The sequence below is a fragment of the Neopelma chrysocephalum genome, unplaced genomic scaffold (assembly GCF_003984885.1).
Source record: "Neopelma chrysocephalum unplaced genomic scaffold, ASM398488v2 Primary Assembly neopelma1_23, whole genome shotgun sequence".
NCBI classification, from domain to species: Eukaryota; Metazoa; Chordata; class Aves; order Passeriformes; family Pipridae; genus Neopelma; species Neopelma chrysocephalum.
Window position 1 is genome coordinate 14,857,410 of NW_020897691.1, and position 25,655 is coordinate 14,883,064.

At 37.6% G+C, this 25,655-nt stretch overlaps 1 protein-coding gene and 1 long non-coding RNA gene across 9 annotated transcripts in view; both read left to right on the forward strand.

The window, feature by feature from the left end:
* SASH1 (SAM and SH3 domain containing 1) overlaps positions 1–25,655 on the forward strand; it is a 546,410-nt gene that overhangs the window by 253,748 nt on the left and 267,007 nt on the right. The window lies entirely within an intron of this gene.
* On the forward strand, positions 14,971–24,286 carry LOC113969735. The gene is made up of 3 exons (XR_003534927.1): positions 14,971–15,212; positions 22,401–22,557; positions 24,192–24,286. It is a non-coding gene; the product is annotated as an uncharacterized LOC113969735 (long non-coding RNA).

Genomic DNA, 25,655 nt, shown 5'->3' on the forward strand with positions numbered 1-25,655 from the left:
TTGATTCAACTGGCAGTTTACTGAAAGGCGAGAAGCAAAACTCTTCAGTTTACCTCTCTACTTTCGTGGTCTGTAATTTCTTTTGCAGAATAATAGTTTTGAAGAATAAAGGGAATATTTTTTTTTCTTTTTCAGGAGTTCAGGGTCTTAGGCTTGGAATTTTGTAGGCACTGTTTGCTATCTTGAGGGCTGTTTGCCTTGATGCAGTGCTAGATATTAATTGGATCAAACGGAGGTAACCAGCTGCTAACACTTCAACTCCTGAAACTTCTGCATAGAGACAAAATGTAGTAGGTAAAGTGCTTTTTCCATTTTCCTGGTTGAATTTCTTGAGGGTGATCTAGAAATACTTTTAGAAAATCATCGGTGTGAGAGAAGCCAGTTGTGAGGGAAGCCTCTGTCAAGGCTCATTTTCAGGAAAAATAATTTACATCTAGGTCCCCTTTCCTCCTCACCATGTTTTCAATTGTCTTTAAGGACCAAACTTGTCTTAGCTAAACTGCATCTACCTAATCTACCTACCTCTAGCATTTCCTGTGTGCATAGATGATTTTCTATTGGTTTTGCTGCTTATGGGATGTTCATGTTTAAGTATTGGGTTTTTTAATTCATAACAACAGGGTAAAGACCACACTCATACATACAAGTGGGCTTTTTTAAAATCTAACAGAATTTCCTTAGCTGAAGACTGTCTATCCAAAGCTCAGAAAGTGCATCTGCTTTTATTGGGATGTTTATTCTTTTTGTGTATCACAGCGTGTCCTATAAAACAATGTGGATTTTTCTTTCCCTCTTTCTCCTTTTAGGATTTGGTTTTAGTGATGAGAATTTTATTTTTTAAGTAATACAACACTGACTTAAAAGGTCTTTAAACAGAGAAATGTTTACATAAACTAACTACCACTTTGGTCATCTTTTGTAGTTGTCACTAGGCTTCTCCTCCCCTAGATTTCTCTCTAGAAGAACCTCTTTGCTCAAGGCTTGGGAGGATGTTTGGAGACCTTGCCCTTGCTTGGCTAGGGCTGAACTCTGAGGGTACCCAGGGTGGCAAGGTGGGCTTCTCTACCAGCACACAGCAAAGACAGCTAGTAGTGAGGATTTTTTTCAGAAGTTCAGAAATTCTTTGCTCATTACCTGCCCCTGTTAACAACTAGCATTAGCTATGAATAATGTGTTAGTTACTCATTAAAGCCCAGATTTTTGAATTTATTTATATGACCAACTTATAACATAGGTTTCAGTATGGAAAACCTGAATAAATTTTGTGAAAGACATAAGTGACTTCTCAAACTTCCCAAACATCTATACCCAGTTTGCGCTTAGCTTCATTTCCTGGATAGTCATCTGCCATGCTGCTGCGCACTCTTGCTTCTGGAAAGTGAATAAGGGAGCTTAAAATGCATTTGTAGATTGGTTGCTTGTTTGTTATTTCCATCAAGAAGACAGTGTCTAAGAGATTTCTTTTTGGTTTTGTTTTTTTTTTCTCTTCCCGATAGCATTGGGATGAAGCACCTGAAGATGTGCAAATGGAAAATAATACTTGTATTTTTATACTTGCAACTTTTACTATTCTGTATTCTGCTTTATTGATCATCATCAGAGATGTTTGTTTATCTGCTTCTCCTGAGTTTATTTTTACCAGGATATGATTAATTTGTATGGAAGAAGTAGAAAAGTATTTAAATGTCCCTACTTGTCTGCAAAGATTATTGTTCAAAGTGTACAAAGGATAATGTTAGCATGTTTATTATCCTTTAATGACACCGGTTTCAAGTGCCATTTGAAGCCATTAGTACCTCTGAATAGTCTTCGGAACAATCCACCTGAAATTTTGAAGTGGTTCAGTACATTTACATTTCATCAAGCACGTAATTAAATTGGTATTATTCAAATAAATCTCTGTAAGTTAATGTACTCTATACTTCTCTCTCCTGATAGAATTAAGCTTGAAAATTTCTAAGATTTTTTTGTAAGACTAGGTGGAAATCTTGTGTAATTTGTCAAGACAATCATTGTGAAAACAATGCTGACTAAAAAGAACTAAGATACATAACTAAAGTTATTCTGAGTGAGTGATAGTGCTAGTACAGCCTATACAGTCTTTCAGGCAGAAATTTCATCTGTTAGATATCTGGTTTTTTTGGTCATTTGACTTAGAGTAAGTCTTGCTGGAAACTATACTTCCTCTTCTGATTTCAGTGAAGATTTAGTCTTGAAAAAAGCTTCTCATGTATGCATTTGCTGGATGAAGCTGAATGCTGACCATTGAACTATTTTTTGCATGCAACAGGAGTGTACTCAAAAGAGATGGGAAAACTTGTATATTTGTCAGTTTTGAATGTCAGATTTTTTTTATTGACAAATTATATTTGTTTGTTTTCAAGTTTCAATTTTTTAATCAGTACTGGGTCTGCATTTTTAACAGAGTGAAACTGTGTAGCGTTAGGGAAGTTGTTAAATGTGTCTTGGAATGTTGAAGAACAATGCATTGTTAAAGTAATCTGAAGACCATTAAGAACGTGTCGTATAAGTAAAATGTATGTCCTCTCTAATTATATAGAAAATTTGATTTGAGAAGAGATCAAAGTCCTAATTCTGGTCTTAGCAGCTTGCATAAGATTTCTAACCATGGAAGATAGCAGAGCCCTTTCCACACTAAACAAATTAATGATATTAGTGAACAGTAGTACAATAAACTGAAGAGTCTAGAAAGCATGTAATGCTGATATTACTTCATTTTGGATATTACTTCATTTTGCTTTGTAGGAGTTCTAGAAACTGCTTGGCAGGTTTATAAACTTTACTTCTGAGGAAAATGCTCTGCCCAACAGAAATGCAACCACAGCTAGAATTAGTGCGTGTCCATTTACATTCTGAATAGTGTAGGCCTTGTGTAAAATCCTTTCAGCCTGTCTTGTACCTAGTAAGCCAAGGAAGGAAGATGCTTGTTTGCTGAGATTCTTCCTATTTTTTGCTTTAAGTATCATAGTCCCCTCAAACTTTTATTATTATTTTCTGCTAAATTCTTTTCAAAAGAAAGCTAAACATAGAAGTAGCACAGCAGTTAAGTGTATATTACCTAATACACTCAAAACCATACTTTTTTTCTGAATCAAAGATGTTGGCCTTTAGTTGACTACATCATTGCTGCTAATAGACACCATCAGAAAACTGATAACAATACTCACTCTGTTAAATGTATTTGCTCAGCAAATGCATATCGCTGAAAATGAAGTTCACTCAGAAATCTGGGAAAGTGATCTTCGGTATGCTGTAGTTCTGAAAATTGAAGGGATAGCTGACTTAATCTTCTCTGACAGGCACTTATTTGCATTTCTCATACAGAAACGCATTGCACATCTAGAAAGCCACTGGAATGTGTTGCAAAAATTAAAAAAATTATTGTTTAAAAAAGATTCATCTATCGTCAACATGGATGACATTTCATTTAAGTGTGATGAATGCATATTTGTATAAGAAATGGGACATCCTGATTCTATTGCACATACATCTTGGCAATTACTGTTGTGCTCTCTTCTGAGAAGCAAGTTTGTTGCAGATAAATATTTTTGCCAAAGCATGCTTTAGAATGTTACAGGTACTTGATGCCCTAGTAATACCCAAGAGAGCCTTAGAATATATTACACAGTTCAGAATTTTCTCTGGAAGCAGCAGTAGATCCTGAAAACCACATGGACGATTTCTTGATTGGGCTAGTGACCACAGCATTGGAATCCCAGTTTTCATATTCTTTGCTGTGCTGGTGTGCCTCCAGTGCTTTGTTGGACTCTGTATGTTGATGAAGTGGAATACCTTTGGAATTATTTTGCCTCCTATGTGGCCATGATGGCAGCTCCAATATTAAATGTCTGCTAATATTTATGCCTCAGAGGCACTTGTTTAACTGTGCCACATGAACTTTCCCATCAGCTGTTCAAGTGCAAGACTAAAACTTCCAGCAAGCTGAATGTTTAACATCTGCATTTCAAACCATTTGTACCTTCTCTCAGCCTTGCATGGCACAAGCCCACTCCTTCAAAATTGCTGTTATCCTATGTTTCAATTACATGATCAGATTCCCCCAAAATCACGGCTGGGTCTCCTGCAGACAGTCTATGTGCTCCCTAGAGAGCAGGAACCATTCCTTGTTCTTCCAAAGCTTTGTTAACTGTGCAAGAGGATGATGACGGTCTGGTGAAAAGTGTGACAGAACTGGATTCATAAGTCTAGGGAAGTAGGATACTCTGGTGCCTGTTTTGTAATTGTTTTCGTAAGTTGCATGCTACAGGGAAGTTGATTCCTTTCTGCATGTCCCATATTGGTTTCAGTCATTGCATGTAGCTGCTCTTTACTTTTTTAACTTGTGGGGCGTGTTTTAAACTGTATGTAAAAATGATAGGGAGATTGTATCAATAGCATTTCAAAACATAGCATTTCTGGTTTCCTTTCCCTGCTTTGATGTCAGGGTTTTGACAACTGCCCTTTACTTACGTGCCTACCTGCTGCAGTCGGAAGCTTAGCTCATATGCCATATTCTGTCTTTAAAACTATAATATTTTTCCTTTGACATTTTTTATCTTTTTTTTTCCTCTTGAAGGCTTTCATGTTTTCATGCTGATTTTCTATTACTCTGTTTTTTGTACTTGTACAAACGAGTCCACCCAGGTTCAGTACTTAGGTGGGTTTTTTTTGTTTCTATAGTTTTCCAGCTTCCCTGTTGTTCACAAGGTTTGCATCAACATGCTGCACTTTACAGACATTACTCTCTAGTCTAGCATTACACTGTATAATAATTTGTAATCAAAATTGCTTGAGATGATTTAACAAGCAACACTGAATGCAATTGCTAAGTATAGGTATTATGGAAGTAGAGCCCGATTTAGGGCCTGCTCTTAGGTCTTAAGGCATAAAACTAATGGTGTTAAGCTGGTAATGGGCAGACAACTATATGTTATCTGAGACAGGTGTGATAGAAGCCTAAATTATGTTAGTGCTTTACTGTAGTCATCACACGTAAAAAATACTGCTATGCATAAGGAGAGCACGGAGAGACATAAAATCAGCTCTGTCTGTCAAAAGTGAATTCACAGATGATTCTGAAGAGGATGGGCAGCCTGTTTGTACAGTTCTGTTACTGATGGTTTCCTTGTTCTGAAACAATGGGCTTGTTGACTTTAACTTGGAAAGGCTAAGCTGGGAGGAAAAGTGTTTCCCCTTTGAAGAGGAAAATAATTCCTGTTAAAGTTGCAAAGGATAAGAAAGCTAATGAGGATAAGTATGATTAGGTTTTGTGGTGCAGAATGATGAAGAAAAATATTCTTGCAGTCTGTGGTTGAAGAGGTTACATATGATTTTTACTTCTGCAGGTGGCTATAATAAGCCTTATTCATTATATTTCTTCACCACCATCTCAGTATTTGACTTACAGAACTCAAAATTTAGAACTGACTTTCGTGGTGCTACCATTGATTTGCATCAATTGCAGACATCTATATCTTAAGTGGATTTCTAACACAGGCTAACATGTTGTTCTATTGATGTGTTGATTAGGCTCTTAATTAGGTAGTGGTATGCTATGATGGTATTGTGTAATGTGACATCTTCCCCAAACTGTTCATGAGAAGTTATGTGTTTAGAACAAAGAGTGGGGAGTATTGCAGGTAGCAAATTAATTTCCACTAAAATGGTAATAATGCAGTTTTTAAAATCAAATGTATTTTGTTTTACCATGGAAAAATACAACTTCAGATTTATTCTTTTCCTATGCTTAACATTTTTGTTTTGTAATCTAATTCTGAAATATTTTCTTTTAGTATTTTTTGGTTATGTTTCTTACGTTTATCGGCCTTTTCATTCCTTTGCAGTAACTTTGTCTACAATTTAATAGGTTTTAATTTTTTTTCTAAGTCTTTAGAAATGGGAAGGTAGCGGTGCTTCAGATAAAAATGTCCAGGTAACATCCTGATGGTGAACAGAAGGGAAGAGAGAAGGCTTCCCTGGGAGCATTTCATTTGCCTAAGAAGGCAGTGTCTTTCCAGTTGAAGGAAATTTATTATTATGAAAAATAAAAATGCATTCAATCTTTTTGGTGATAAATTGTCTTGTTGCAGTCAGGCAACCCTTCTTTCAAAGACAATGACATTACAAACTATTTAAACTGAGAGGTGTAACAGGCAAAGGGAAGTGGGTTTCTAATTGTGAGGTTTCCAAGACATTTGTGGGGTTTTATTTTAATTTGAGTGATCTGAAGGTGAAGAATCCAGAGGAGGGCAACAAAGGCAGTGAAGGGTCTGGAGCACAACTCTTATGAGGAATGACTGAGGGAGCTGGGGTTGTTTAGCCTGGAGAAGATGAGGCTCAGAGGTGACCTTATCACTCTCTACAACCACCTGAAAGGAGGTTATAGCTAGGTGGAGGTTGGTCTCTTCTTCTAGGCAACTAGTGAGAGGACAAGAGGACATAGCGTTAAGCTGCACCAGGAGAGGTTTAGGTTGGCCATTAGGAAGAATTTCTACACAGAAAGGGTGATTATTTATTGGAATGGGTGGTGGAGTCACCGTCCCTGGAGGTGTTTAAGGAAAGTCTGGACATGGCACTTGGTTGACATGGTGGTAATTGGTCATAGGTTGGACTTGATGATCTTTGAGGTCTTTTCCAACCTGATAGTTTCTGTAATTCTGTGATCTTAGGGAATATATTAGTGAGTTAAACCACAGTCAGAAGCCACTGATGCTGCTATTTCACTTGTGGTGGCAAACATAAAAGTTGCAATGTCAAGTTTTTTACAGATGAGTGATGTAACCTGTACCTGGGCAATCGTATGCTACTTACTGGTGAATAAAGTTTGAGAGGGTGAAGTGGTGACAGAGAATTGTGGTTTAAATCCTCTGATTGGTACCCTCGTCCTTATGTACACTTGGATTTTTTTAATTTTTATATTTTTTTTTAAATCTTTCAATGTTATTTCTGCCTGCACAGTGTGATGGTGGGAGCATTGGTATGGAAAGACACAGCTGCTCTCTGAAGCTGTTTACAAATACTGCAGTCTCAGTAGCTGCTCTGTACACTTCTATAACTGATACATCCTAACAGGTGGTACTAACATCGGCTGTCCTAGGAGAAGAATAAAAAATGCTGTGGTAAATAAGATAATAGTGTATCTGTGTAGTATTTTTGATTCTGTAATTATATACTAAGGCTTTGAACTATAATTATTTAACCCGCCTCCAGTTTACAATTTGACAACACTGCTATGTAAGCCTAGAGTTATAACAGAGGATAATTTCAGGCTTCAAAGCTCCCAGCGTAGATGTGTCCAAAAGTCCATTCTGCACTCTGAACTCTCTGTGGTTTTCAATTACTACACACAAAGGTCATGATTTCCAGCCTTATTGTTCTGGTCTACACTAGCTTTACAACCTCTGATTTATTATAGTAGAGAGTGAGATAAGAGCCACTAAGTTAAAGTGTGTATGTTTAGATGGGGGATGGGAGGAAAGGCTACAAATGCTATTAGTAAAGCAGAATGCTCTCTTGGTGGCTGCTTTGCTGGGGTTTATTATTTCACCTGCCTTCAAATGACTCCTGCAGGTGCTTTGACAAATGGATTGAGATATTGCCTAGTAAATTCCTCTGCTTCTTGTAAATACTTCTGTGGCTATGTAGACGATTTGTAACTTCCTGTGCCAAGGTGTCTTTGTAAATCACATCAGAGACCTCTGTGCCTTCCAAAAGCCACAGTGTGGCTTGGAAGGGGAAGTGAATGAAATCTGAAGAAAAATACAGAAAAATTATTAATAGAAAATTAAGGCATTGAAATTCTAAATGTTTTGAGGAAAGTGATGTCATTTTTCCTTTGCTAGTTCACACGTGCTTTTTGCCCATGGAGTTATAAGACCAGTTCTCTCTTCTGCCAAGAGCCAGGGTCCTAATTTGAATCTCCTCCTCCTAAATCTCATTTCTGTTGTGGCTTTTTCCTGCATCACCAGTGTTCCTCAAGTGATACTTCTGACACTTGAGTTTGGCTCATCCCAACACCTTCTCTGCCTTGAAAGAGAGGTTTAGACTTGACATAGGGACTTGAATTATTCAGAGCTCCTGTTGACAAGATAATGTATTTGATCTCTCAAAATATTTAGAGAAGAGATGACAGTGGTGGGTGTTCATGATGCATGACGGAAGTGGGAAGATCATGTTCTAAAAAACTGAAACAATTACATATGTAATAATCAAATTCATTTCACCTTGAATATACTTTAAAAGCATTTAGTTAGTCTTGTATGCAGCTCTGAGGTAGGGAAGGGAAGAAGTGTCATTTCCAAGGTTCAGTCTCAGGATCTGCAAATTCCTGAGTCCCTCACTTCAGTCCCTTCCTTGTTAAAAAAGACCTTTTTAGTTTTCTGCAAGATCCTGTAGCTTAAAATTCAGGGCAGCACCCACAGGTGAAGGACATCTTGGTGGTATATAAGCTAAAAGGACTTCTTAATTACTTTTTTTTGCTACTTCCAGAGCATGCTTTAATTCAAATGAAAGATATCTGGTTCCATACTGGGATAACTGGATAGAACTTAATTTGCTGTGATCTAGTAACACCTGCCTGATTCTTCTTCTCTTGGGGAGCAACCTATTAGCAACCTAATGGCTCAGATTTGTTTAGGCTGAGGAAAAGCTGTTTTACAGAACAGGGTTTTGGGTTTGGTTTTGTTTTGTTGGTGGTGCTTTTTTTTTAACTAGAAGTTTCTTCACTAAAAGAGTTGTCAAGCATTGCAACAGGCTGCTCAGGGAAGTGGTTGAGTAACTGTTTCTGGAGATACTTAAAAGATGTGTAGATATGGCACCGAGGACTATGGTTTAGTGGTGGACTTGGCACTGCTTGCTTAATCATTGGACTTCATGATCTTTGAGGTCTTGTCCAACCAAAAAATTCTGTGATTTAATCAATTCTGCATACATTTCCTTCTCTATGTAAAATATTTCCATGTATATATACATATGTGTGTGTTTGTGTGTGTGCGCTAAGGCTGGGAATGGTACTGCCATAACTTACTATGTTAACTTTGTAGATGTTTGTATCTTATAATTTCTCCTGAAATGTTTACTGTCAAAGCTGGGCTCAATGTTTTAAGATTGATCTAATTAATTATATCCAAAATTAATAGCATTTGAAAGTTAAAGATACTGATTTTATTTTTCCTAGCAGAAAAAATTTTAGAAAGAAGAATTTTCAAGTTTTAAACATCTCTTGTAAATTCTTTTGGTACTTTGTTTCATGAAACATATCCTATGCTCTTTTATAGAAATATTTCTGGAGTCAAACTGAAGAGAGAGTATTTATGACAGAAAAAGCTCATGAGAAAGTTTGCTAAAATTGTATCTTACTTTTAGAGAATTTTATAGAGAAATTTCTAGATACTTGGAACAATCTAAGCTTTTGTTACAAATATTAACAATTTCCCATTAAAAGAAATTGTTTTTCAGTGTGTACTTGTATACATTTTATTTAACTTCATTATCCTTTTAGTTTTTAACTCTTTGCTGTAGGCAGTGTCTCTTCCTATGCAGAAGAGAGAACATGTTCTCTTAAGTCATTCAGGTTACTGAAAGTGTTTAGAAATAACAGAATAAAGTCCTTTTGAGTTCATTTAAAATATGACTTACCAAAACAAACTCACGCAAGTTGATATTTGTTTTGACAAATCTGTGCACATTAAGTGTAGTAATTTCAACCTGTACTTAACTAATGAATTAGACAAGTTTTTGCTTCCATTTCGCATTCTTAGTGTCTAGTTTTGTACTGTGGGTACTTCAATGAACCAGGCAGATTGGTAGAATAAGAAAGGTGTCAGGTGTATCAATCCCCAGCTAGAGAAGCCTGTGTAAATAAACTGAACACCAACTCAGAAAACTTTTGTTATAAGCCTTAATATAAAACAGAGCAAAGCCACTGTGGTCAGTAGGAACAAAAATAGCAGTATAGAGGAAAGCACCACAGGACGAGCTGCCTATTGAAAAGAACTGAAAGCTGCATTTTGTAGTGGATATTTTCTGGATTCTCTCTCAACCTTTACAAATAGATCACAGCTGGAGTAGTTGCAGAACTTCACATCTTTGGGGCATACTCAACAGGGGCTTTTAGTATAGATTCATTTTTCCTTTTGCTGTCTCAAAAGGAATTGAAGTTTAGGTCAAAAAGAACATCTGACTGAAAGTACCCAAGTCAAGATAGCAGGACAATTAAAACAGAAAGAAAAGGGGGAGGATAACAGCAGGACTCAGCAGTCACCAAAGCATGGTAACCTTTGTTGTTGAGCCTGACCTCTTTGCCTTTCAACTCCCTGTGTTGTTTTTATATTTTGGGAACAAAAATAACTGGAAAAAAAAGAAAAGGGGGGGGGAAAGAAGAAAAAGCAGACACTTAAGAATACTATTATAGCTCTTTGAAATGGGTTATTGGTATTGCAGTATGAATGCTATTTAAACATTGTTTTAAAATGCTAATTTTCCATTTTTTTTAATCTTTTTTCTGAATTGAGAAGAGATATACCTGGGGAAAAAAAACACTTGGCATGGGGTGATTTGAAAATCACTGTCTGTCCCTTGATGTCTTCATCTGACAACATCTATATGTTGCCAGGTTGCCATGACAACTAAGTACAGTTGTAATTGCAACCCTGGAAAGGTAATTCTGTCACTCAAAATGTGGCATACATTTAGCCTGTCTGAAGTTTCAAGAAACCATCTTTTAATGACAAGTATTTTGAAAGGCCTGAATGAGGTAGTTTCTTTGATGTCAATTTTTTTTATTATCTCATGTAGCCTAACTAGAAAGATATGTTGGCTTTTATTCAGTGGAGTCTGTATTTTTTAACCTTTTTATGCCTTATTTGAGTTTCAAATATATGGTATCAACTGTAAATCTGGAATTAACATATGAAAGCAAAATACCACATAAAGTGTTCATTGACTCGTATTGGCAGTTGTGAAAGCAGAAGTTCTTGATACATTCCTTATGCTTACTGTCCTTTGGGTTAAATCAAATGACTTTTGTTGTATGGCTGACTGTATTTCCTTAAATTGAAAAAAAAAAACCAACCAAACAAACCAAACAAAAAACAAACAAACAAAGCCAACAAAACCACAACCAAACAGCAAAAAAAGCACACCCATCAAACTCGAAAAATAACTGCAAGTGTTTCTACTCAGCAGGCCACATAATCTTTATAGTAACACAAAAGCAATCTTAAGAATCAGCAAAACTGCAGTAATTCTAAGAAATTTCCACCTGATTTGTATGCCTGCAGAGGGAAAAAAATGTGTGCATATCTGAGCCATCTTATTCATCTACAATCCTGGATGCTGAGAATTGGCAGCATTGGCTGCACTTTACACTGTTAACAGTGTGACCTGTCTCTTCCATCCACGATGACATACAGTCTCTCACCATCCATTTCCGTGGCACAAGGAAAGTAATATGACAGTCAACTACACGACTTTGTAGTAGAGGAAAAAGTCATCTTCCTGGGATGTTTTGGTTGTCATTTAGTGCTAGCATATTGGGCTTTATACTCTCTGAGGATATAAACTAGCTTTAGAAAGTAAAAGAAAATGTGGTACTAAGCTTTCCACATTAATTTCATCAAAATGTGGTATGACTCCATGAGCACATGGTAGGAACATTTCCTAGGTTACTGAGTTCTTGCTCACTAAATGATAGTACTGTTATTTTGGATCTCTGGGATAAACCGGGCGACTTTAGCCTTCAAATTTGTTAGAGATTCAGTGAAAACTGAACATAATCCCACACTATTTAACTTCATATGGGATAAATGCCTGCATTTATCTGCTTATTTGTCTCGGCGATCCCCAACACATAAAATCACTCTCTGTAAGACCCATGCAGAGATGTTTGGGATTTTTTTTTCCCTTCCCTGAAATACGAGAGCAGGGTGGGGCTCTGAATGTGTTTTAAAATCCAGCTGATTTTGCTACCCCAGCTTTGCCTTTCCAGCATACACTTCAATAGTCAGTTAAATAGTTTAAATGCATCAAGGCCATGTTGTAGTTCAATCCCAGCTGGCAACTAAGCCCAACACAGGCACTCACTCACTCTTCCCCCTGAGTGGGATGGAGGGAGAGAATCAGAAGAGTAAAAATGAGCAAAACTGTCTTTATCTCAGCCCACAAGTTAACAGGTAAAGCAAATACCACACACACAAGAGAAGCAAAGGAAGGAATTCATTCACAGATTCCCATGAGCAAGCAGGTGTTCAACCACCTCCAGGAAAGCAGGGCTCTATCACAGATAACAGTGACTTGGGAAGACAAATGTCATAACTACAAATGTCCCCCTTCCCCCTTCCTTCTTCAGCCTTCTCCTACAGTCCCTTGAAGAAGGAGGACTTCAGGGTGTTGGTTGACGAGAAGCTCAACATGACCTGGCAATGTGCATTTGCAGCCCAGAAAGCCAACCACATTCTGGGTTGTATCAAAAGAAATGTGGCCAGCAGGCTGAGGTAGCTGATTCTGTCCCTCTACTCTGCTCATGTGAGACCCCACCTGGAGTACTGCATCCAACTCTGTTGGCGCCAAACAGAAGAAAGACATGGACCTATTGGAGTGGGCTCAGAGAAGAGGCACAAAGGTGACCTGGGAGCTAGCACACCTCTCACATGAAAAAGAGCTGAGAGTTTGGGCTGTTTGTTCTGGAGTAGAGAAGGCTCCAGGGAGACCTTACAGCAGCCTTCCAGTAAAGGGGGCTTAAAAGAAAGATGGAGAGGGACTTTTTACAAGGACATGTAGTGATAGAAGAAGAGCAAATGGCTTCGCACTGAAGGAGGAGGATAGGTTTAGATTAGATATGAGGACGAAATGCTTCACCATGAGGGTAGTGAAACACTGGCACATGTTGCCCGGAGAAGTTGTGGATGCCCCATCCCTGAAAGTGTTCCAGGCCTTGTTGGATGGGTCTTCAGGCAACCTGGTCTAGTGGAAGGTGTCCACTAGAGGGGTAAAACAAGATGAACTTTAAGGTCACTTCCAACCCAAACTATTCTATGATTCTATGTTGTACAAAATATCCCTTGGGTTAGTCTTGGTAGCTAGCTGTCCCAGCAGTGCCCTCTCCCAAATTCTTGTGCACCCCCAGCCCACTCACTGGTGAGCTGGAATGAGAGACAGAAAAGGCCTTGACTCTCTAAGCCCTGCTCAGCAATAATGAAATCAGTGTTTTTCCTCGCACAGCCCCATATAAGCTGCTATGAAGGAAATTAACTCTCCCTCAGCCTAAACCAACACATCCTGTCTTTTGTTTTTTTCTTAATAATAGGTCTTGTAAGTCTAGACATCTATGATCATTTCAGAAGGACAAGTCCTCTGCAATAACTGTGGCATTATGCCAGCTGACTTGTTTCTTTAACTATTTTTTTGTGCTTTAACTTATTCAAATAATTTTTCTTTGGCTTGTTTTTTTTTTTCTCATTGCCCCTAATGAAACAGAGGACAAAACCATGGTATTATTCACCAAAATAAAACTTGAATATTTTGAAACAAGTCACAGATGCATCCCTTGAGATGTTCTAAAGCTTATTATAACCAAAGTACTGAACTAGGCTTTCAATATTCTAACACATAACACGGTAGTGTGTGTATAAGTTGCAGAGAAAGAATCATGATTGTTTAATTTGAAATAATCCTTTTACCTCTGAGGCCTGTGCTTTGCATAGATATGCTGTATCATTTGAGTATTTTGTGTGATCTGGTAAACAGTGTTCTAATTGTTTTTGCAGATCACTAGTTTAAAAAGCTAGGCACACCTTCTACACATGGTAGAAAACAGCCATTCTGTGATTAAAAGATATTGAGCATCAAGCACGTAACAATACCAACTGGTAAGGCAAGTGGAGTGGGGAAGGGACAGCAATCCCCATGACTCTTTATGCATCTTACTCTGAATATCAATATGGGGAGATATTCTAGTGCTTCTGAATAAACAAACTAGGGTGTGCTGGTGTAATTCAGCTCAGAATTTGCTGCCTAGTATATGTGAAATATATGAAGTGTTTTATGTTGAAAGTTAATTTTCTGCACTGGAAATTTACCTAGTAAATCCCCCATTTACTTCCTTCCATAAACTTTAAATACTCACTTTAGTACACAGGAAGGTCAACAAGGATCTTATATTCTGGTTTCTGGTTTATGCTGTATTTGTTAGTTTTCCTTTCCTGAAAGCCATTGAGATATAAATTTGGCCCAGTATTCTTGCAGAAAAAAAGGTTGTATATGTTTTGAAAGCTAGTTATGACTATGCCTTTGATTTCTTAGTCCAGTTGCTACTGTTTCCTGGCAGAGTCACTCTGTTGTGCTTTCAATGTTTAGAAATTCTCTCAATCCCGTAGTAACTCCACACCATTAGTTTGTTGGTTTGGATCTTCACCTACTGCACTGTTGTGCTGTGAATTTTCTCCTGGCCTATGAAGGGATGGAATTCTCCTTCTTTGCTTCTCTTTCCTTCTCCTCGCATGCTTGCTGAGTACAGGTTCTTGCCTTCCCTTAATGAGAACTGTGCTGTCTGACTAATCTTGAAATCACTTACATGCTCTTGTACTCTGTCTCCTGAATTCTCTGTATCTGTTCAGAGTTGAATAGTAGGGTATAATTTATACATATGTTTATGTTGCATAGGATTAGAATGTAAATTTTTCATAGCTTGCACAGGAAATACAAAAGTGGGAATCCCTTTAGTGTGCTTTCTCAGTTGCCTCAAGGTCCTTCAAAATCCTGATTCAAACCCACTTGTTTTCCCCAATTGTTTGACCCTGTACTTAAACAGGACTCCACCTGCTAAGAAAGCAGGTTTTTCACTTTCTGTATTGTGCCTATGCTCTTTAGGGGCTTGGTTCATCTATTGTTATTGTGACTTCATTGACCACTTCAGCTCTCCTTTGCACAAAGTCTTAGACAAACTTGGTGCCCACCGAGGCAGCTTGCTTAGCCTGCCTGCCCTCGGGTTAGGGCAGCAATGTCGAGAGATAACCACTTCACCTAAGCCTGCTTCCCACAGAGATGTGTTACAGTTCCCTTTCCCACAGGCACACACTCCTCCTTAAAGCAAATACATGTCAACATCCTAATGGTCCCAAGAATTTATAAATTATATATAGGCTGCCTGTATCATCTTATTTCTTCTTTGTCAAGGAAATCTCATTAGGAAAGAGGTAAGCTAGTCCTCTGGGTGTCCTTCTGATGTTTTGGCATCTCAGTCACAACACACCTTATAATCCTTATTAATTGAGACTTCAGCACTCACTTAGTGTATGGCCCCCTATCAGGAAATCGTTTTAGGTCAGTTTTCATCTCCCTTGTGTAAATCTCTTTTCTTGTTACATGTGGGAAAGCTGTACAGAAAGAAGCACTCATAGCTCCCACTTCTCCTTCAGTTCATTCACCTATGAAATCTATGTTTCACACATGAATATTAAAAGAGAGGATTTACATGTCGTAGGTGTGAATTAACCTGTAATGCTTTTGCAAATCTCTACATCTGTGTGATCATTGAGGCAAATGGGTGACTGTGGTGCCTGTATGAAAGAGAAGCCACTTATATGCACTTTTATCATTACTGTAGAGCCTTCTTGAAGAGGTTTGGAGTCCAGAAGCGTATTTGCCTGCCCATCAGGTGGGACTTCTAGAGTAACGAGTATCTTTTTTGTATTGCCCACTCAGCATGCATAAAGAAGTTGTTTCTCACATAGAAATGTGATATAGAGATAGTGCCTTGCATACTCTGTAATAGTTCTGGTCTTTAATATGCATACTGCGATTAATACAGTCCTCACAGCCTTTGGTTATAGATGTGGAAATGAGCTAATCTGTAAGAATCAAACTTTCAAAATGTATGATCCATGCCTATAAATCCAAGAACCCATTTTGGTAATGAAATATATGTTTGAAGGGAAAACAGTATTTAAATCAAAGGGTCACACAACATTTTCTTGAAATTATAATTCAATAAAGAAATTTATGTTAATTAGCATTTAAATCTCTCATCTTGTCAGCTCTGTGTGGTGCCTTGTTTGAAGTGAAATGTTTTTTAACAGAATCTCCTAATGCAAAATTTGTTTTCCTTAGTTCTTTGATGTTGTTGTTAAAGGGAAAGACATAAAAAAAAAGCTTTTTTTACAATAGTAGTAAAGGAGGGGAATTGATTTGATATTCGTATATGCAAAGCCCCAATGGATTTATCAAGAACTCTGACCTCTCCTCATCAAGAATGGAGAAAAAATGATTTATTTTTTTGTATTATAGTTATACCTAGAGGCACCTTCCAAAATCAGCTTTATCATATTTGACATTATACATGTCAGTAAGTCACAAATAGGCCAGGCAAAGATTAAAGTAAAACTGATGTTGTGGTAAGCTGTCCTGTCTGGATTGCTTTGAGAAACTGAATGCAGCAATGGTAGCATCAGCTTGAGATAAGCTGAAGGAGGGAAAATGGTGACAGTAAAGGCTTCTTACAGGCACACTTATACTCCACCAATTTGTACTTCTTCTGCACTATATACTCCTAATGCAGTGTAGTATAAAAACACGTGTGTGGAGGTTTGACCCCAAAAATCCAATCTCCAAGCCCTCCCCACAATTTGCCTCAACACAGAAGAGGTTTTCAGACAGGCACAACTCAGCATGGGAGAATCATATCAAAATTTATTACTAACACGATAAGTACTATAGAAACTAAAAAGCAAATAAATACACAGTATTAATACAATCTCTACTACCCCTGGGGGTCCTCCCCATCAGTTCAGAAGAAAAGCCCTCCCGGACGATAGTTAAAGTCTCTCTGTCATTGGGGTATCAGGGAAGGGGTCTTTTGCACCCAGCTCCTCAGCTTCTGCTGAGGTCTCCTCCTGGACTGCAAAGGAACATTTGCTTTACCAGGTCTTCATCAGGGAGTCAGCTTTGAGTCCTTTCTCCCTGGTTCATGAAGGTTCCTCCCAGAGAGTAAGATGTTCATTCTTTCCTCTCCAGGTTGCAGGGTTTCTGGGTCTTGCTCGGTTTTTTTATACCCCGAATAGTTTTCACCAAAAGTCCTTTCCCAGAAAAAGCCTGCTTAGTTTGGCTTCTCTCTGCTCCAGCTGCTGCAGCTTCTCAGCTTCCACATGTCATGCGGAGGCATCCCTCCCCCTGCATTCCTCCTTCGGTTTTCGGCTGCCCCTGCCCAAACCTTGTGTAGGGCCTCCTTCAAGCTCTTCGTCCCGTCTCTCCGTTGCTCAGTCTCAGCTCAAGGTTGCTACCTCTCCCCCGCCATTAGGGGGGGCAGAGGGTAGCAGCGAGACTGCTTCGGTCTCTCTCCTCTGCCTGGAGTTCTTCCAGCTCTGTACGATCGCAGCTGCTTCTCCAGCTCCAGACTACCCTTCGACCCGTCTCTGGCTCGGCTCCAAATGCTGTGCCGGCCTGCCAGGGGGGGCTAGCTCCAACCCCCTGGCTGGCCTCTCCAGTCCACACCACCGCCTCTCCTGGGCAGTGGGGGGGAGAAAGCCCCCTAGCCTTTGACCACAAGCACCTGGTTCAGTTTCAATACTGTCCTGGGCTCCCCGTAGCCTGGCCGGGGGGGGAGAGAGGGCCTGGCCCCCTGCAAGGGGCCCACAGGCCTCTCTCCTCTCACCTCATGGCTCTGAATCTCTCTCATACACTGCCAATGACTTCCTTCTGGCTGTTGTAATATGCTAATTTCACAGGGGCGAAAAACAGCTCCGATTGGTCTGTGATCGGAAACTCACCTGGGACCAACCACTTCCAGCCCCCCCTGGGGGAGGTGGTGGGGGCGGCTCAAACCACCACAACGTGCTTTAAATGCTGTGATAGTACAGTGCATTGTAATCTGCTGTTCATCTTCTACGTGGCAGGTGCATAAAACAAAGTATTCCAGGTGTAACTGAAACAGAAATAATAAAATATGCACAAAAAATATTAACACGAGGATGTGTTTGTTGGGGAATGTATGTGTGCATATAGACATTGTATAAGTCATAAATAAACCAAATTATATAATATAATATGCAAAAGCAGCGTTAAAGTAGCCTTGTGAAGGTCATCACATTTAGCTTTCACGAACTAGGAGGTGTTGTTGTGAAGACTTTCTTCCTGGTCTCTATTTAATCTTCTTTTCCCTTCTCCTGTTCATTCTTAGTGCACAGTTCCTATACCTGCTTTATTGCACGTCATTCAATTCCCGTTCAAAGAAAACAATTTATATCCTTGTGAGTATTCTAAGTTATCATTACACAATCCAAACATTTAAATGTTAATAAACCTGTCACCAATACTACTGTGAAATTGTATTGATATCATTATCCTCATGTAAAGATAATTTTATCGCAAAAAGCACAAAAAAACTGGATTATGAGTAGTAGGAAGTCTAGAACTGAGGCAAATGGGTTACAGTTTTATTTGCCTGATCCAAGATGTCTGGGATTGTGCTTCTCTGGGTATTGTTCAGTTCAAAATATAGCACCTGCAGGGATCCACAGCTAAGAAGTTTGGACCTACATCACTTCTACAAATTGGAACCAGACTCTTAGCTAAGAACCTCAACAATGTCAAACACAAACGTTTAACCAACTATGAAAGTTAACATTCTCATTTGTCCAGTATTCTGTCTTCTCACACAGTGAATATGCAATTAAATTCACCATGGCAACATCCTTAAGACATGACTCATTTTTTTCTGCAATATCTCTCCAGCTTTCAAAGGGACAGCCAAACATGAAACAAATGTCACAACAAAATCATGGGTGTTAGTAATCTTTACAGATCCCCAAGGGGAAGTAAACGATATCCAACTGCATTTCACATACATAGTCAAGTAAAACAGGTCAATTTTAAAGATATGTTATGCAGCTAGCAGCCAATGTGACACATCATTTTATTATCTGCCTTATGTCATTGTCAGGAATGAAAACTGTAGGACTATCCACAAATGATGACTGAGTTAACAGAGCACTCAACACTAATGGAAAGTTATTTTTCTTTAGATCAGACAGAAGAACTGAAGGTTTGGTGGGGATGGCTGGGTCTTGTGTTTGGGTTGGAGATTTTTTTTGTTGGGGGCTCTTTTTTCATGGTGTTTTGGGTTCTTTGTTTTTTCTTCCTGAGACACAGTACAGAAGACAGTTGTTTAGTCTTAAAATCAAAATGGCCTGTATCCTACTTTAATTTGTCTATATTGAGCATATTGTTTTCTATTTTAAAGAGAAATTAAATTTTGATGGTGCATACTGAAAGTTTTAAAGCTTTTTCTCTGAAATTAAATATAACAAAAACAGATAAAAGTTATATAAACTCTGGGTTTATCTTTTTTTTTTTTAATATCATAATTTCTTTTCAAGACGCCCTGATGACTCTTGAGTGGGTATAAGAAATCATAAGTTAGGATAAACTTGATGACCAGATTTGAAAAAAATAGAAATCTACATTAAAATAGATTCTTCTTCTCTATACATAGCACAGAATTAACTAAAATGCAGGATGCATCTGGAGACTACTTCAAATGTGTTTGTATTAAAGGAAGTTTCATTTCCAGTGATCTTAAATAATAATCAATTGCATGAAGCTTTAAATTTCTAGATGGATTGGTTTATTTTGTTTGTGTTATTAATGATGAATTGCAGTTGCATTAATGATGCATCTTCAGTCAATAAACAGCTTCCAGCAAATATTTGAAAACACTAGCAAATCTGTTGGTATTTTCCAATAATTAATATGTATTGTATGACATCTGATTTTCTGCTCAGAAATTTTCTCTCAAAATAGCAATTATTATAATGCGAACTTTGTGTGGAATATCTTTTACTAAGAAATCTGATAATTATTGGTTTCCTTATGATATTAAAAATTTTCCATTAACAGCTCTACTGTTTGTTAACTTGACAATTTGAAATTTTCAGTCCTCCTTCACATTCTAAAGCAGCTCTAAATGTAGTATGATAGTGCTTGGGAGCAGTGAGTGTAGAGAAAACATCTCACGGATCTGTTTGTGAAAAAATAAATTCTACTATGTATTGCTACTCCCAGGTATTTTGTCTCTTTGGATTAGGTTATGTTCCATTTGAGTTTCTTCTTCCTTTGCTTGCTGTGTGCTGTAAAAATGTTAAAGCATTCAGGCTATTTTAATAATCTTTTTAAGTACTGCTAATACTGTGTCGGTTAGCTGATCCACAGTGGAGCGTTATTAGTCAAATGAGTCATTTCCCATGTTCTAGTAATAAGTGGCATATTTAGAGATATTAATAGCATCTTCAATTTGGGTTGGTGTTGCGCTGTTATTTCAGTATATGAGTAGCTTGAAAAAGTCAAAAAGTCTCGCTTCCTTGGGAAGAAATATTTTTGTGATCTCCAGGCAAACCTCTGCCAGCAGTGTGCTTTGGCAGCGGGTACCAGGGGAGGCACAGAGTATGCTCCCTGTTGTTGGCTGGTTTCTTCTGTTGTGTCATGCATTTGTGTCTTTCAGTCTGTGACTTCTGCTTAGGTCAAGGGCAAGCTTTGACAACACTGTACCTTTCTGTGACTGGAGCTAAAGGCTGTCTGTTCAGGCTTAAAGGAACTAATTGTAGTGTTAGTATGGTATGTCAAAACATTTGTACAGTCAATATTCATGGATTGTTTAATATAGCACTTGCTTTTAAAGTTTCCTCAAAGTAAGGAAACCCAGAACATCACTGATTGTATTTGCAACAACCATCAGCACCGCTGCCTATGGAGTTATGTGAACACCCACTGTCTGCAGGAAATACTGCGGTTGTTCAGCTCTTGCTCTGTCCAATTCAAAAACGTCATTATTGTCAGACAACACATCACCATTAGTGTGACCATTTAGATGGCAAGAAATTTTTCTCTTGTCATAGGGTAATATGTTAAATAGAATATGTTAGTAATGTCAACCTTAAAATAAAAGGGTTTCTATATGTTTTGGGTTTTTTTCTATTATGTAGCAAAAGATCTTTCCCCTGAAGGTCAGATACTCCTCAGTAGCATTTTGATAAAGAAACTTCTTGATTACTGCAAGATCTGTTTAGCTTAGTAGCACCAAAAATATCTATCTCTGAATTAGTGAGAAAACTGTAGATCTACCAGAGCAGTTTAAACATTTAGGAAGCGTAGCCAGGCAGAAGGGATATTCTAGTGGTTCTGGGGCTGGAAACAGAGAAATGCTTGTTCTCAAACTTATCTTTTCCAACCATATAGTTATGCTGAAGGTCTGTTGGCTTTCTGTACCTGTCTGACATCTATATGTGAATCTGTTTTGTGTCCACAGTCAATTCCTTAGTATTTCATTTGCCTACAAGCATAAAAACTTTAGGAATATGTTGCTTTCCTCTTTGATAATGTTGGAAATATAGGCTCAGTGTTTTTAATCTCTCATTAACCAGGAGAGTAAGGAATTTTGCAGGAATGCTATCTGAATTTAGTTAATTGCATGTGGAGGATAAATCCATATTCTAAACACAGCCCTCAAAGGCCCTAAGTTTGAAGGTACCCATGCTGTGCCTACATAATTCAGACCAGTATCCTGTGTGGACTATATGTGTTACTTTTAAAGCTAAAAACTCATGTATACTTGAATCTAATATTGCTAGTGGCTGTGCAGGTAAAAAACAATTAAGATTTTGTATTACATCAGTATGCGTTGTCGTGAAAAAAATAAAATAGCAATAGTTTTTCTACTTGTGACAAAACTAATGAATTCTATGACTTTTTTTTTTTTAATCAGTTCATGTGAATTTAGATTCCATAAAAAATTTTGGGAGGCTCTTTTCTCATGTTCTTCTTGTAATTCTTGTACTGACAACATGACCTGTGTTTCACCTCTTCATTGAAAATGTGGCTAACAAAATATATTTATAGATGGATGGATGGATAGATAGATAAATCTACATATTACAAATAAATATTATTGCATATTCAATTAATTTAAAGGTAGAGGTAATTTTTGAAAATACTATGAATGTGATTGACTACATCTGTAGAAATGATATCATGCTTGAGGATTTCTGAACTTTAGGGGAAACTAGGAGAAATGTTTTGCATGCTGAAAGTTGGAACACTTGCTCATATCATTTAATACTTTTGCTACTGAATTATATGAAGGAAAAAATAAAACTAAATGCACCTGAAGCAAATACACAGAGTTTAGAAATAATCAGAAGATACTTCTGTAATGCTTTATCGATGTTTATTTTCTTCTTGGGATAGATTTTATTTTTTGGGGTCTTTTCAGCCAGTTTATATGGCAATTATTTGGAGTTCAGTCTGCCAGATAAATAAGCAGAGGAGTTAAAAGGAAACTTGCTTTTCAGTACCTCAAGAGACTTCAGGATAATTTTCCTTTTTAACCCTCTCAGACTAAAGGAGCTGAAAATATGCAGGGAATTGATGTGCTGGCACCCCAGAGAAGGAGAAAAGCTGCACTTCTTTCTTATGTCACGGAAACACTCCTCTGTGGGCTGAAGGGATGGAAGCTCAAGTGGAGAGAGCTCACTTGGCACGAAGCAGGCAAACGTAGGCTTCTGCAACTTTATCCTTTATGTCCAATGATAAAAAATTTTGATTTGGAAGAATACATTTGAAGGTGCCTTTACTTATGCACTGGGTGGGTTGAATGAGGAAGATCCAAAGGCCCTTAAGCTTCAGTTAAAATTCCTGAAAGACAGAATACAGTCTGAATCTCTTGTCTCTGAAAGCAGTTAGGGTAGCTCATGAATAATTTTGCATCAAATAATTTTTGAGAGAGCACAGTCCTCAGGGCAAAAGACTTTAAATCTTGATTAGATTCAAGCCTCATGGGTTGGTCTTGAAATAAATTTATGTATTCAGTGCTAGAAATTAAAAGAAATTGCTGTCTCTTGAAAAATGAGAGTCAGCATGTGTTGAAGAATCCCTTTAATTATATTTCTAGTCTACATTTTTTTTTTAAGTTCATTCAGCATAATCTTCATTGCTGCCTCCAAAATGAAACTTACCTTAGTTAATTGGCTGCTGAAAATGAACAGGATCTTACAAAGTTGCAGCATGACCCTTTCAGCGATAAGATGGGCAGTGGGCTGTATCCTCTATGCAGAGTTATCAGGACATGCATATTGCTGCTGACAAATCTTGCTGCACTTTCCATTATAATACTTGTTTTTCTTCTGTCTGTATTCCAGACAAGCATGAATATTTGTATGTGTTTTCACACACAGCTCTGTCAGCATATTTTGTCACTATACAAACCCCTCTTATTTCTTTGCAATATCTGCTAAACATCAAACAGCACAATGTTTTTTTGAGGTAAAGGTTAGATGACAGTGATTTGTTTAAAGCCCACCAAACAAGTCTTCAGCTTTAGCCAGAAATGTATTTTTAAACTAGTTCATGGTGATAGACTGGCAGAGTAAGTAGTACAGAAGAGTCATAGGTGATATTAAAGTAATAACTTGGTAATGCCATTTTTGTTATTGAACTGCATATCAAGTTGCTATAGAAATTATCATTAAAAATAGTTTAAAAAATCTTTTGTTAAACAGAATTAAAAGGCTGAGGAGTTCTGATCAAATTTAATTGCATGATTTTAAATACTTTAGAATAACTTCACAATAAGTTATTTAAAAAAAGATAGGTCCTTTGTGAAAAATGTTATTAGTGGAGTCCTTGAAGCAAGTGCTGGAAAATGGCTTTTCCATTACTTCAGAGGCAGCATTAAAGTACCATGAAATTCAGAGCTTCTGGTTTTATTACAGACATTTTTATACTACTATTTAAGCATTTCTCTAATAGAACTTATATCTAACAGCCAGCACTTTAAGAGAACTGATATACCTGGAGAAGGATCACCAAATGATCACTTAACAGCAAGTTATAAACCCATCAGTTTTTCTAAGTGTTGTAAATACTTTATATCACTAACTTATATTAAAAAATGTATTTGGTTTTAATTAAAATTTTAGTGCACGTAGAACTTGCTTTTGTAAAAGGAAGTTGTAAATTTAGCTGACCTGAAGCTAGTTATTGGATCTTTCAATTTGTTTTAATCAGTTAGATTGGCCTTTTACAAGTTAAATGAAACTATTAGTTTGTCTCATATAAATGAATAAACTTCCAGAGATCATTCAATTATGGTACTTGGTCACAATAGGAAATTTTCTTTCCTATTGCAGTGTCATCTGCAGTCTGTTGAAGAAAAGATTTGCATTTTATTCCTCTCTGGAGACAGGTTATAAGAAAGAAGAATTAGCAGGTAAAATGGAGCAAGTCTGAAATAAAGCACTTGTGTTGACTGTCCACCCTACCATCAGTCTTCCCTTGCCAGCAAATTCAGTGAAGCAATATTTTTTCAGACCTGCAGATTATTTAAGGTAGCTGTGGCTGATGACTCCAAGAACACAGCTGCTAACACCTGGGTTATAAATAGGGGTAACTGCAGAGGAAGAGCAGATACATACCTGTCTCCAAGCCAAAACATTTTATTCAAGGAGCATTTTCAGAAAAAAAGACTAGGACGATGGGAACAGTTTCTAAGAAATATGCTTAAATGGCACTGTGCCAGGGCAAGGCAAGAGTGGTTACAAAATAAGAGCAAAGACTTTGCTTAATATTCAGAGTTATGGCTTACAGGAATCCTAAATGACAGAGGAGCTGGGCAACTCAAGAGATTTAGATGGGCATTGCCACACATCTTGCTATGGCACTTCTTGAATCTTAAATAATGACAAAGGAGAATGGTGTTACAAGCCTCTTCCTTTTGTGAGATATTTGGTGAGCTTTTGTGAGATATTTGGTGCCTGCCTAGTACAATGAGGCAGGTGTATTGTTCTTTTCTTCCATTGCTGGTCAGATGACTGCTCTTTGAGTATGTTGGTCACTGTTAACATTACAGAAAAAACTTATTATATTATAACCATAGTGCTTCGTTGTCTTCTCTCACCATGATAAAGGACAAGGCACAGTGAAGGCTTGGTCAGTGCTTGGTTGGTAGGTCAGTTGATTGGTTGAGATGATTCATAGGACTGGTTGGTGAAGGTGAAAGGGGGTAAATGATTGTGTTAAGAGAATATTGTATAAAGTTTCTTCTCTTGGAAAAGTGATAAATCTGATGTTTGATTGCTTGGAGTTTTGACATTCTATTTCACCTTTCATAAGGTTCTTTCAGAAGTAACAACTACCAATGTGCAGACCAAATTTGACTTCAGGTAATTGTCTCTGACTGTGTTGCAATGCTTCTAAAATAGTGTAATCACATCCTCCTGAAATATGGTCTGGTGTTATTGCATTTTATAAAATAATTGTTCATTCTTCCCTAAAGCATATGTATTGAAGGAGAATAGGCAAATTGCTTCTGACAGAATAATTTTAGGCAAGCTAGAAAGGAAATAAAGTTGCCTAATGCTTTCCATTATTGAAGTCTTCTTCCTGTAGCTTATAGTTTTACCAGACTTAAATTTCTGGTTTGGATTTTTCCATGCTTGATCTCTGTCTTTTTTCAGAACATTTTTTTCACCATATTACAAACAAAACTTGAGACTGCAGGTATAAACTCTTTACACTGAACAAGGTTCACAGATATTCCATACAGCTATAATTATAAGACTAGATCATTGGAAGTAGATTTGCTTTGAATTGGT